Source organism: Lotus japonicus, chromosome 4 (assembly GCF_012489685.1).
Source record: "Lotus japonicus ecotype B-129 chromosome 4, LjGifu_v1.2".
In the NCBI taxonomy this organism is placed as follows: domain Eukaryota; kingdom Viridiplantae; phylum Streptophyta; class Magnoliopsida; order Fabales; family Fabaceae; genus Lotus; species Lotus japonicus.
In genome coordinates this window covers 52,676,583-52,688,763 of record NC_080044.1, presented here as the reverse complement: position 1 = coordinate 52,688,763, position 12,181 = coordinate 52,676,583, and the positions used below count along the sequence as shown (strand labels likewise).

The window sequence follows — 12,181 nt, the reverse complement described above, 5'->3', positions numbered from 1 at the left end:
AAGGCTACAAATCTTCAATCTCTGATATATTCTCATAATTTACAACTTCAAACAAATCTTCGTACCAAAACTCATTCCTACATAAAAAATGTGAGAGTTAGCACTTGATCTCTACACAAAACCTCTAACCACTACATCTTTACAATTGGAGGTTAATTTGAAAGTCATTTCACATTTCTAAACTAGATAAATGCCCACAAATGATATAATAATTAGGTAAATGTGACACTTATCAGTACGTATATAGTATATAGTATATACTACTGAGATTTAAGAGAGAGGTAATGAAACAATGAAATTTTATGTCATAAAATTATTATCTTCAACTTGTATATTTTTTATAAACTAAATTTTATTAATTGGAAGTACAAATGATACTTTAACCCAATAAAAATTTGAATGTATTAAATAGATAGAAAGTAGAGTTGATTCAAGTAAAGTTGCCACACTACAATAATAATCGTTTATCCTCACCAACATATAAGAAATCCTATAATTTCAACCCATCCTTAGGGCAATATAAATCAGAGAGTTTTGATTTATTTTCAGTATTTAAAGAACTAAGAGAAGTGTTAACAAAAGAAAATAATACTCTGATAGACGTATCGAGTTATATTAGGACTTTAAATTCCTTTTCATATGTGCGTGTGCGCGCCCGTGCGTGCGTGTATTGTCTATAGTGTCAATCCATGTAATAGTTGCTACTGCTAAAAGAAGTTTTTCAAAATAAAAATTGATCAAATCGTATCTAAGACGAACACTGATATAAGATATATTTAATGTGTTAACTATTTTATCTATTGAAAGAGAAATGTGTTAATCATAAAACTCCGATAAATGATTTAGTAGCTCAAAAAACTAAAAAATTAATAATTTATATGATTAAGATTTTTTTTCGAAAGAAAGTCACTCTAATATTTTTTCCTTATGCCCTAAAATGTCTATACACGATCCTGCCACGATTGTTACCGCGTTGTTCAAGTCAATACCACAACTTCCATCAAAGATCTTGCTTTTATAAAATATAAAATCAGGTTCAGTTCCATCAATATCGGCTGATATTGGTTGATTTGCAACTGCTTTTAACAAAACTTCTTCGTCATTAACAGGAACACTCTCGAAGTCACGAATAATGGCAATATGATTTGTTTCTTTCTTTTCCATCGCAACTTCTGTTAACACTCTTAAAAGGGTAATTTGCATCGCTGTTCAGACCACCATTGTAAGACCCAAGTTTTTAAGCTTAGAATAAGTGGAAGAGATTTCCATTTACGATTAGGCTTGATGTATCGTGAAAGAAAACCTGAACAAGAGTTTACCAAATGAAATAAATTTATGAAGGAGAAATTTCAGGAAAAGTCTGAGGTTCGTATTGAAGTCGATAAAAGTTATAGCACGATCGTTATACGCTTAAACCTAGGTCAGAAACCCTAGTATATAGCTAATTTTCACTTTTAGGCACGATGGAAGTTAATTTCAAAAATCTTCAGAGAAATGTTAGAACTTCTCTTTTTCCATATATCAAAATCGTTTCGAGGCGAAACTCTAGGATCTACGAACGTCCGATTCCAATCATCGGAAGTTTGCCGAAACCGAATCCCTGGTATTTCAAAACCCTAGAATTTCTCGACAATGAAGACTTTTTCTATTCAGAGCTTCAAATGAATATTCTACACGCGTACACCCATTTCTCTTGATGATTTCAATCTTTCTTCAGAGGGAAGTTTTCCATTCCGACATTCGATGCAAAAAGCAACTTATCGGGTAAAATAGTTTTATACCGACTATGCTTTAGTTGCCAAAAATACAAGGAGATCTCTTTATAGTTTTGGAATTCTTTTGCCAAAACATATCTAATAATTCATGGAGAATGACGCCGGAAAAATCAGATTCGCGAAACTTTCATTTTCCCGCGAATTTCCACCTTCTATATATAGCAAAGAAAGGAAGAAAAAACCAAAAAAACTACCCATTTCCCCACCCAAACCCGCGGCCACAAAGAGGAAGAAGGAGGAGAAGATTTTCTTCATCGTTTGCTTGATCGTCGATCAATCAGTTGCTACTTCAAGGCTTCGAGGTATAGTCGCTAATCCTTACCTCTGATCGCTTTTTCCATAGCTTTTCTGTAGAGTTTTCTGAGTGGATAGTTTATGGGTTTTTGCAAAACTATCCTGAATCTTTCATTTCTGATTCTAAACCTCTTCTATATGTGCCCAAGATCACTTCTGCCGGATTAGATTTTCCGTTATGTCGCCGGAATTCCGCCGGAATCAATTTGAACCTAAAATACCCATTTTTGGAACTTTTGGAGTAAAGCTTCAACCTTTAGGCTGAAAACTATCGCCTTAGCTTAGTGCTAGTAGGATTAGTTGTCATAAACGTCGTTGGTGACGTCCCTGCAAAATTTTATTTTTGGGATTTCAGTTTTGAAAATTCTAAGTTAAAAATCATGACCAAAATACCCCTGCGACAGTTTTTGATCCGATAATTTTTCCGAGTTCAGAATACCCTTAGTTACGGCTTATGAAAGCATAGGAACCAAGTTTGATCGAAGAAAAATCGAACCCCACAATTAACCAAAGTGGCCGAGCCCTATTAGGGGGAAGGAGGAAAATTTCCTTTTCCGAAAACTTGTCTTTTCGCGCTAGATTATCGTACCTTAGAGTATAGATTACTTCGAGTAACCTTAGTAAGTATCGATAGCTTAGTTTTCGATAGATTCTTATAGTATTCTGTGACTTTGCTTTAAAGGAACTTTTGAGGAATTTCCTGAGGAGCAACGCTTTGCTTGTGAGGAAGAGTTAAAAGATAATCCTGGAGAATCTGCAGGTGAGGGCTTCTCACTGAATCTCTAGTTAATGCTTAGGGTCGATGTTTCGACATTGTTTACTGTTTATGCACTGGAATTGTGTGTGATTGGAAAATGTTTTCTGAGGCTTCGGCTGACAATGTAGATGATTCATCTACTGAATGTTTTTGAGATTGTCTTACATGCTATGTGCTATGTGGGTAATCTAGGATGTGTGATGCATGCTTTATATGCTAAGTGCTAAGTGTTTATGATGCGATTTATTGATATATGACATGTTGTTGATTGTGATGATTTAAATATGCTCTGTACTGGAATCTGAGATTCTGAATGGTGAGAATAGCGGGCAGGTCATGCCGATTTTATTTTGAGAGTTTTGAGAAAGTTTGATAGGACGAACGAGGTTCGGGCCTTAATTTTGTTTAGTGGATCGAGACATCCTCTGGAAGCGACTTGGGATTGGGAGACCCTGCAAATGTATAAGACTTGCGATAAGACAAAATGGAATCTATTTTATAAAGAAAATTCATAAGACCTTAAATAACCTCAAAATCTTTAAGTAATGATAACAACCTCGAAGGAAGGCATTGGAAGTCAAATCATAGTTTTGGAAAAACGAGGAGTGTCGTCGGATCCAAGTGTTGAGGAGTTTGGTAAGTCCTGAGTATGTTGGTACTCCTTCGCTCGTTGAGCAGTTTGTTAGCCATCCAAGGGATGAGACGAGAAGCTTCACTGAGGCGTGAGACCTTGTGAATGCGTGATACTCCACTGAGGCGTGAGACCTTGTGGAAAGCATGGATCTTCACTGAGGCGTGAGACCTCGTGAACAACATGAAGCTTCACTGAGGCGTGAGACCTTGTGAATGCGGGATACTCCACTGAGGCGTGAGACCTTGTGGAAAGCATGGAACTCCACTGAGGCGTGAGACCTTGTGAGAGCATGAAACTTCACTGAAGCGTGAGACTTCGTGAGAGCATTGATGACCCGAAGAGTCATCGTGAGTGGTTGCACTCATTTTATGATTATTGTATTTTGTCGCAGAATCGACTTTACCTTAGGGTAAGCTTTTAGAGACATTAATGTAGCTAGAACACGTGGCGACGTGTCGAGTGAGGTCGGAGACGTTGTTTGGCTAATCACTGCATTGCATGCACTCATTAAGTGGTTTAAACACGGCGAGATACCGGACCACGGCGGATTCCAAAATTGGTTATAAGACCAGGATTTCCGCGTAAGAGCGCTGCTAGGTGACTCTTAGTAGCAGACCGAAATGGCAGACCTACGGGTTACGGCTGATCTGACTACCTTTGTGTGGTGTAAGAGGCACGCGGGCCGAAATGGCACCACCGTGGCTGGTGAAGGGCTGATCCGTTGATGTCCATCCGTTCCGGAATGCATATTGGTTGACTGGGTTAACCTGCATATCATTTCATGCAACATGCATACTGACATAGTTGATGAGTGTGTTTGATACTTGTTAGTTCTACTTGATGCATGTTAACTGTGATTTACAGTCGTTATATTCTTTGTGGAAATATGCAACCCTAGGATGTTATCCCTAGTTATAAGCCTAAGTGGCTATTATCTTATTTATATTTATTGGTGCTATTATTTACATAATTCTTTGGAGTTGACCCTCGCGTCTTCTGTGTGTGCTTTGGCGAACAAACGCCCTTTGTCAGATGTCTTTGGCGGGCTGATTCATGATGGCTCATCCTTCGGGAGGAACTAGGGTTGAGATGCGGGAACTAGAGTGTATCGCGGTAGCGAGAGGAGGACGGATGGTGTACATAGACTAGGTCGTTCCGGATTCAGATTCGGGCGACGATCATGCTAGCATGTAGGTTTTAGTGCTGGCGTGAGCTCCTCGAGATGGGATTAGTGTAGGAGTAGAGTCTTAGCTCTGAACATCATTTGTTTTCTTTGGGGACAGGGTAGTTTCCCACCTATAGCTTTTGTGTGGTTCTTTACGAGAATCACAGAGAGTTGGTTGGACTTAGGAGGTCTTGCTTCAGGCCGATGGGCCAGCTTATTCTCAGTTTTGAGGGATGGTGTTGCGGACACTTGACCTTTTTTGTGGATTGTACCTTTTGCCTTCGGACGTTACACTTTTCTTTCCGTCACTGGAGGTTTACTCGTGACGAGGTTGCTACTACAGCGGGGGCTGTTTATATATTGTATATTAGTTCTGATTATTGTTATTGTTGGGTTTTATTTAATTCAGTCTTGTCTTAGTTATCATCGAAAAAAAAATATTCACGTTTTTCCGCATTAAGTTTATTTTGGTTACTAAAGTGACGCCACTGAAATCAGGGTGTTACAACCATTCTGGATTACGTATCTGAAAGCATCCTCCACCAAACCACCTTTGCAACCTTGTGCGAAAAAGGAATGAAAAATGAAGTAGTGAATATATGTAACACATTCAGAATGTTTTTCATTACTGTATAGTGATGTGTATATATACAAAGTTCTATAATAAAAGTTAAGGAAGAGATAAGGACTTTATTAAGCTATAAGAAAGAATCTTGAGATTGCATTGGAGAAGTGAATTTCATTCTCTTGATCTCTCATGTTTGATACTAACCTTCATCGAAATCATTTATGTTACAATCGATTTGTTGTTGTTCTGATAAGTAAACCAAACTTCCTGTTCCGAGTTTGTGAAATCCTTCTATTGAACCAACAGCAGAATAAGCCCAACAAGTTCCTACAAATGTAAATTAAATGAGTAATTGAAAAATATAAAACAACTTGGTCTAAAAGTGATGTATCCTACAATCCAAACCACAGGAAGCAATCCAATCCAAATACAACTTTGGCTCTTCACTGGTATGGCAACTCATTCCTCCCTCCGGTCCACCCAGCAAGACACTCTGACATTTTCATATCTGAATGAGGTTGACCTCATGACTTTGGAGACCTTCAGTCCATTTCTTTGAGCTATGTTCTTGTCATTTGTGAGATAAAAAAACTCTTTCAAGCCAAGTCTATACGATTTTCCTGCTTTGTTGGAGGTTTCTATGTAATCCACATTCTTCTTGGAGATATCAAGCCTTCTAAGTCTTTCTTGCTCATCCTTGTAGACTCTACCGTATTGAGCACACCACCTCTCATGCCTCATCTCGATGGAGACATCTTGGAATAAAAAAATGCCCTTACAGGCAGTAGCAATATGACAACCACTGCTCACATAATTTTAGTTTTGCTTGCCATTATCTGCTCAAGAGGTTTGATGCTCTCATAGCTATACCACACATTCCTTTCTATGAACTTGACATTCCTGCGAAGTCTCATGTAGCCGTCCTCACCCCATTTTGGACGCCATGAATTTTTTATGAGCCAATACATTATTCCATCATCGCTCACATTGTAACCCACAATTCAGGGCCGTGGACAATGCAAGGCTAATTAGGCAATAATCTTAGGCCCCCAAAAATTAGTACGTATATAGTACATACTATATATTACCGAGATTTAAGAGAGAGGTAATGAAACAATGAAAAGTTATGTCATAAAATTATTATCTTCAACTTGAATATTTTTCATAAACCAAAATTTATGAATTGGAAGTATAAGGATACTTTAACCCAATACAAATCTGAATGTATAACATAGATAGAAAGTAGAGTTGATTCATGTATAATTGCCACACTATAATAATAAACCCTTAACCTCACCAACAAATAAAAAATCCTACAATTTCAACCCATCCTTAGGGCAATATACATCAAAGGGTTTTGATTTATTTTAAGTATTGAAAGAACTAAAAGAAGTTTTAACAAAAGAAATTAACACTCTAATAGAAGTATCGAGTTATATTAAAACTATAAATTCATTTCCACATGTGTGTGCGCGCTCGTGCGTGTGTGTGTGTGTGTGTGTGTGTGTGTGTGTATGTATTGTCTATAGTGTCAATCCATGTAACAATTGTCAGGGATTCAGTGGCACTACACCAAAACTAGACATTTAGCTGCGGTTGAAGTTATAAATAGCGGCAGTTTAAACCGCCGCGAAGATTTTTCCCATCGGCTATGCAACCGCCAGCGTTTTTTGCGCCGCGAGGCCACCTAACGTCGGTTTTCATCAATCGCCGCAAAAGATTAAATAAATTTCAACGTCGGTTGCAACCGCCGCGGATCAATGAAAAATTCATCCCAATTTTAGCAGCGGTTCTAAACGCCGCAAAAGAATTCCAACAATTGAAGCCACATAACTATTACTCTTGTTGGATTCCAAGTAGCAAAAATTGATTGTCACTAAAGCCATCATAACCCCTTTGTATTACATTTATTCAATGGTTTTACTAATGCAAGCAATATTTAAAACTTATAATTGTCATTAGTAGAAATAAGGAAGTGAATCTATATTATGTAGCGGATTGAACAACACTTAAAGGAGGAATATAAATTACTTCTTCCATATTAAAAACATTCAATTTCATTTAGGTTTGTTGCCTTTAAGAATGTTGTTCAAAGAAAGGAAGACCTTACTTTGATTCTTCTCAGTAGGACTCCACCAAAGGGTTTTTGGAGTATCTGAAAATGCAAATGAAGTGTTACTGAAAACGTGAGTAGAAGTTCATAGTTCAAGTCTTTCAAACAATTTCTCAGTACAGGGGAAAAAGTTCTCATCCTACAATATGAGTCAACTCAATTTTCCACTTTAAAATCAAAGCATAATATATGCATTGGTTGAAGGACAAACGAAAAGTAAAGTTTCTTAAAGCTAGGCTATGCCGTTTTCAAGATATCAAAATTCTTGTATACCCTTAAAAGTTCAAATTGGTAATATATCCTCAGTTTAGAAGAGGGTTAAAAGAGCACTCAACTGCATGATAAAGGCATGATAAGGACTGAATTGTGATTATGGTTTGATATTATACAAAAGACTAAAGACTAAGCACTAGCCATTATTTATACAAATACCAATCTCCTAATCTAATTAAGAAAATAATTGAGTAAGACATAGACAACCAGTACCACAATGAAACGCCTTCATCAAAGTGAAATGAAGATGTATTGTTAAAATCATGTCATTCAGAAGAGGCAAAATGGCTCCAACAATGTTAGCATAATATGGAAAAAGCTGGTCTCCAGCCAAGTTTGACAAACTGATTTATCTGAACAAATAAAAAAGCACACACATAAATTATATAAAATGCAAGTTAATCACAAATCAGTAACCAATAATATTTCTTTTGATATAGGGTATTGTAATAGTAAATATTGGGTTATTAAGTCAGAGAATTATAGTACCACTTACCCATGCCATAGTTGTTAGCCTAGTAAATTCATCTGGAGAGCCTGCCCTCTGTACCAGAATTTCAGCCATTCGACCATAATCTACAGACTTCAAGAGTAGCACTGCTCGAGTTAGAAAATAACAAATGAACAAAAAAAGGGGGATAATGGCATAAAAGAATTGGACTCTGAAAGTGCCAGAATCCTTACAAGTCTACCAAAAAGGTAAAAAGCATTAGCATGAGACTTACTAAGGAGTTCTTAATCTCTTGAAGGAACTCTGAAAGAGCTGAATCTACTTGTTGACGTATTTCATGACTTGAATCACTCAACATATTAGACAAGCTTGACATATTTATGTATGATTAGGTGGTTGAAATTCAGTTGTATAAAAAGTCAAGAAAGAAAAGGACCCTTCTCATACCATGCACTTACCATCAAGAAAATTAGGAAGAAAGCCCAACATATCGATATCTGGGACACTGTCTAATACCGTAATCCATCCCACTAAAAAACTGGCATATGGATTCAATACATTCATGCGCTCCCTTAGGAGCGGAATAAATTCATCAATACTAAAGATCAGAAAAGGAAAAAGGAGGGGAATGAGGCAGTGCAAATCCATATGGGAGGGAATAGGTCGATTTTCATTTTCTTATTATGGTTATGAGAATTAAAAAGTTGCTTCCTTAGTACGAGAACGTCTCACACCTCATGGTGTAGCACATCTCGACTATCGAAGTCCCGCTCTAAAATTACATTTCAAAGATCTCTGTATGTTTGAGTCTTTTGAAAATTTGAAACACTAGATATAGATTGAAACAGTGTATATATGCATGTTTGTAATTTATTTCATTCCAAAAGAATACAACACTACCAAGTATTAGATATGATTTACCATCCCGGAATTCAACATATTTCAGTTCATTCCCTTAAGAATCACAATTTCTTTTTCTCTTCTGATGTACTTTGATTAGAAAGTTGGCATGTTTATGCCAATATTATTATCTCGTATACACAACACAAACAAGCCTGCAATACTAAGTTAGCCCCTATTGACCACTGAGCATAAGGACTGCAAACATGAATGAATAATGCAATACTAAGTTAGCCCCTATTATTATCTCGTATGCACTACAAACATCATATAACTCTTGAGCATAAGAACCTCATAAGAAAACATAGTGGAACACTGCACGGAAAGTCTATGATGAATGAATTATTAATATGAATCATGAATGTCATGAACTCATTTGCAGATCAAAAAATGCACCCCATCCACTGACTAAATGCACAAAAGTTCAACAAGGAGTTCGAAGAATGTTACATGAAAATGGATAGATGTGGTAGAAAAGAGAAAGGATAAACAATTTTGAGAAACATCAACAGACGTGGGTTTATAAACAAATACTCTTATCCATGCTCAGTGTGACACATCAAAACTCGTCACAATGCCATTTTAGAAAAATATAATGAACAACAATAATGCTGCTCAATTATTATAATTGATCTGGGAGGAACATTAGAGTTGAATTTTGCACGAAAAAATACCACTTTTACCTGGGGCCTTGTAATCTTGCTCCATTATTCTTCACCATAGCCTTGGATATATCCATTTGGTTGCCAGCATACCAGGGTACCTATTTCTTATGTTCACTCCCTCAATTTAGATCAGATACCATAGCGTGAGGTGATAGAGATATGAGTATTCATGAAAGAAGAAATACAAAAACCAGCACTCAAATCTCTTTTACTCCAGACATTGACTAGTAGAGTAAATTCCTCCAAGTAAGATTTATTTCACAAAGTAAGCTACAATATCATTCACAGTCACAATAACAACCACATGGTTGAGTTGGAACAATCACTACTGAAGAAGACCTTCAAATACTAAAACCCCAAAAGAAAATAATAAGAAATTATAGGTGCAAAAAGGATGATAATTCAGCATTAGGCCAATGCTACAAACACAAAAGCACACACATCTAAAATTTGCAGAGAAATTGGCAGAGAGGGATATCCCCAATTATAACAATTAAATATATATATAGAATGTCCCAGATTGCAAACTTCTTTTCTTTACCTTTTAGTTTTCAAATCAATAGTCCTAACCTATCTATACCATGCTCAATTGCTTATCAACTTTAAGATTATAGGATTGTTATACAAAATTGTAAATCTTTTACTATCTATGTTGGGCTTTCTATGACAGATTATGACCAAAACTTTGAATCTACCACTAAACTCAATTGTTCAGATGACCAGCACAAATAATATATTAAAAATCAATATACATCGTGATAACTATGCACTGACAAGTTGCCACTGTTTTCATCTTTAATTAGCAGTTATAACATACCTTTTCAGTGAGCTTTAGAATCATTGTTTCAACAGCAGTTGCATCTGCAGTGTCCATGTTTAAAGAAGAAAAATCCTCATTGTTATCCTATTGTGATGAAGATGTTACCATCATAAAAAAGTCTAATCTGCAAGGAGCACATCAATCCAATAGAAACAATTACCTGCCAATTCTTACACATTGCAATTATCCTATCAATATTGCAGCACACTCATCTTCAATCTTGCAACACACTCACCTTCCACTGCAATTGAGCTAGATTTGTCGTGGAAGCCTGTTGCTCCTTAACCTTCAGATTGCGGTAGCACTTGAAGCTTCTGTGGTAGTGTTGTTGAAGAAACCGCAATTGTCGATGCAAAATCGTTGGGCCTTGTATCAGTGTTCTTCTGCCATGATTCTCACAAACCTTCATATGAGATCATACCAGATCGATCTATTAGATTCAAAATCCGTAGAAATTTGTAAAGAAAGGAACAGAGAGATCGATCGATTGGATTTATAGTTACGGAATCGAAGGGAAATCGAAGAAGAAATGAAAAGAGAGAGAAAGAGAGGGTTTGGTGTGGTTGATTGAGGACGAAGATTGAAATTGAGATCCATATCAAAATTATGTGGCACTTGATCCATTCTTCTCATCAGATTTGGCGCGTTCGAGTTAGGATTCTTGATTCTTCTCACCAGTGACTTTTAGGGTTAGATGAAAATGGTGAATATTTCTTAGGTACTGGTATATTGGTAGAGAGGATGAAAATTGTGAAGATATCTGAAAAATTATGAGACAATGAGCGCGAAAGAAAGGAGGGAACAAATCATTTTCACGCGGGTGTACACTTCTGGCGGTTAAAACCGCCAGAAAATAAGAAAAACACCAGTAACCTAACATCGGTTAAGCAACCGACGTGAAGTTTATATTTTAGTGGCGGTTATTAGCAACCGCCACTAGTCAACTGACGTTAAATCCCGGATTTCCTAGTAGTGTGGACTTGTGGATTTGGTGCGAGTATCTTTAAAAAAAGACTGAAAAAGAGAGTATATATATATATATATATGGCAAAAAGAGGGTGAAGTTTAAAGTCAAGAAACCTGAAGTTGCTAAGCTACTAGAACTAAGCCGGATGTTGACACCAATATTGTGACGGAAGTTTGTGTGGAAATACGAGAATTTGCTTGAGTTGTTAACCGTAAACGTCCAAGTCGAAGCAGTTACTGCACTAGCACAATACTATGATCGTCTATTGCACTGCTTCACTGTGATTTTCAGATAGCGCTGACCTTGGAAGAGTACGAGTTGATCTTTGAGAAGCCGTTGGGAAAAACAAAGTCATACTGTAATCATGGTTATTACCTTTTAAATAAAAAATTTCTATATTTTATTTATTAATTTATTGGTTAATTGAGTTATGGGTTATTAATCCACATAGGTCATTTAGACAACCAAGGTTGTCTAATTACCCATGAGGGTTATGTAATTTTTTCCCACTTGTAGACAATATGGACATATGGTCATTAATAAAAAAATAAATTTTAAATTTGTTTAACCGGTAATCTTAAACAGTTAAACATCATATTTTCCGATCTATAAAAAAAAACTTAAACATCATTGATTTATTTAAGATAAAGTTAAATAGCTCTTACGTGTAACCTAGACAACCCATGGAAAACTTCTAAACCATATCCTGAATTGAAGTGTGAAACCATGATAATTTCTTCTGTCGAAGTTGAGTTCAAACAAGATGAACCATTGAATTCATTGAAAGATGCAGATTTGG

The 12,181-nt window shown here is 36.4% G+C and overlaps 1 long non-coding RNA gene across 5 annotated transcripts; it reads right to left on the bottom strand.

Annotated features, from left to right (window-relative positions):
* Positions 1-5,305: 5,305 nt before the first annotated feature.
* LOC130714761 (uncharacterized) lies at positions 5,306-11,229 on the bottom strand. Of its 5 annotated transcripts, none has more exons than XR_009011413.1 (4): positions 10,651-11,222; positions 8,076-10,539; positions 7,793-7,932; positions 5,306-7,348 (listed from the first exon to the last, which is right to left on the bottom strand). It is a non-coding gene; the product is annotated as an uncharacterized LOC130714761 (long non-coding RNA). The 5 variants fall into 5 exon arrangements; XR_009011414.1 differs by lacking the exon at positions 5,306-7,348 and having other exon boundaries at positions 7,620-7,932; positions 10,651-10,818; positions 10,919-11,229; XR_009011411.1 differs by lacking the exon at positions 5,306-7,348 and having other exon boundaries at positions 7,620-7,932; positions 8,076-8,162; positions 8,305-10,539; positions 10,651-11,225.
* Positions 11,230-12,181: the final 952 nt, after the last annotated feature.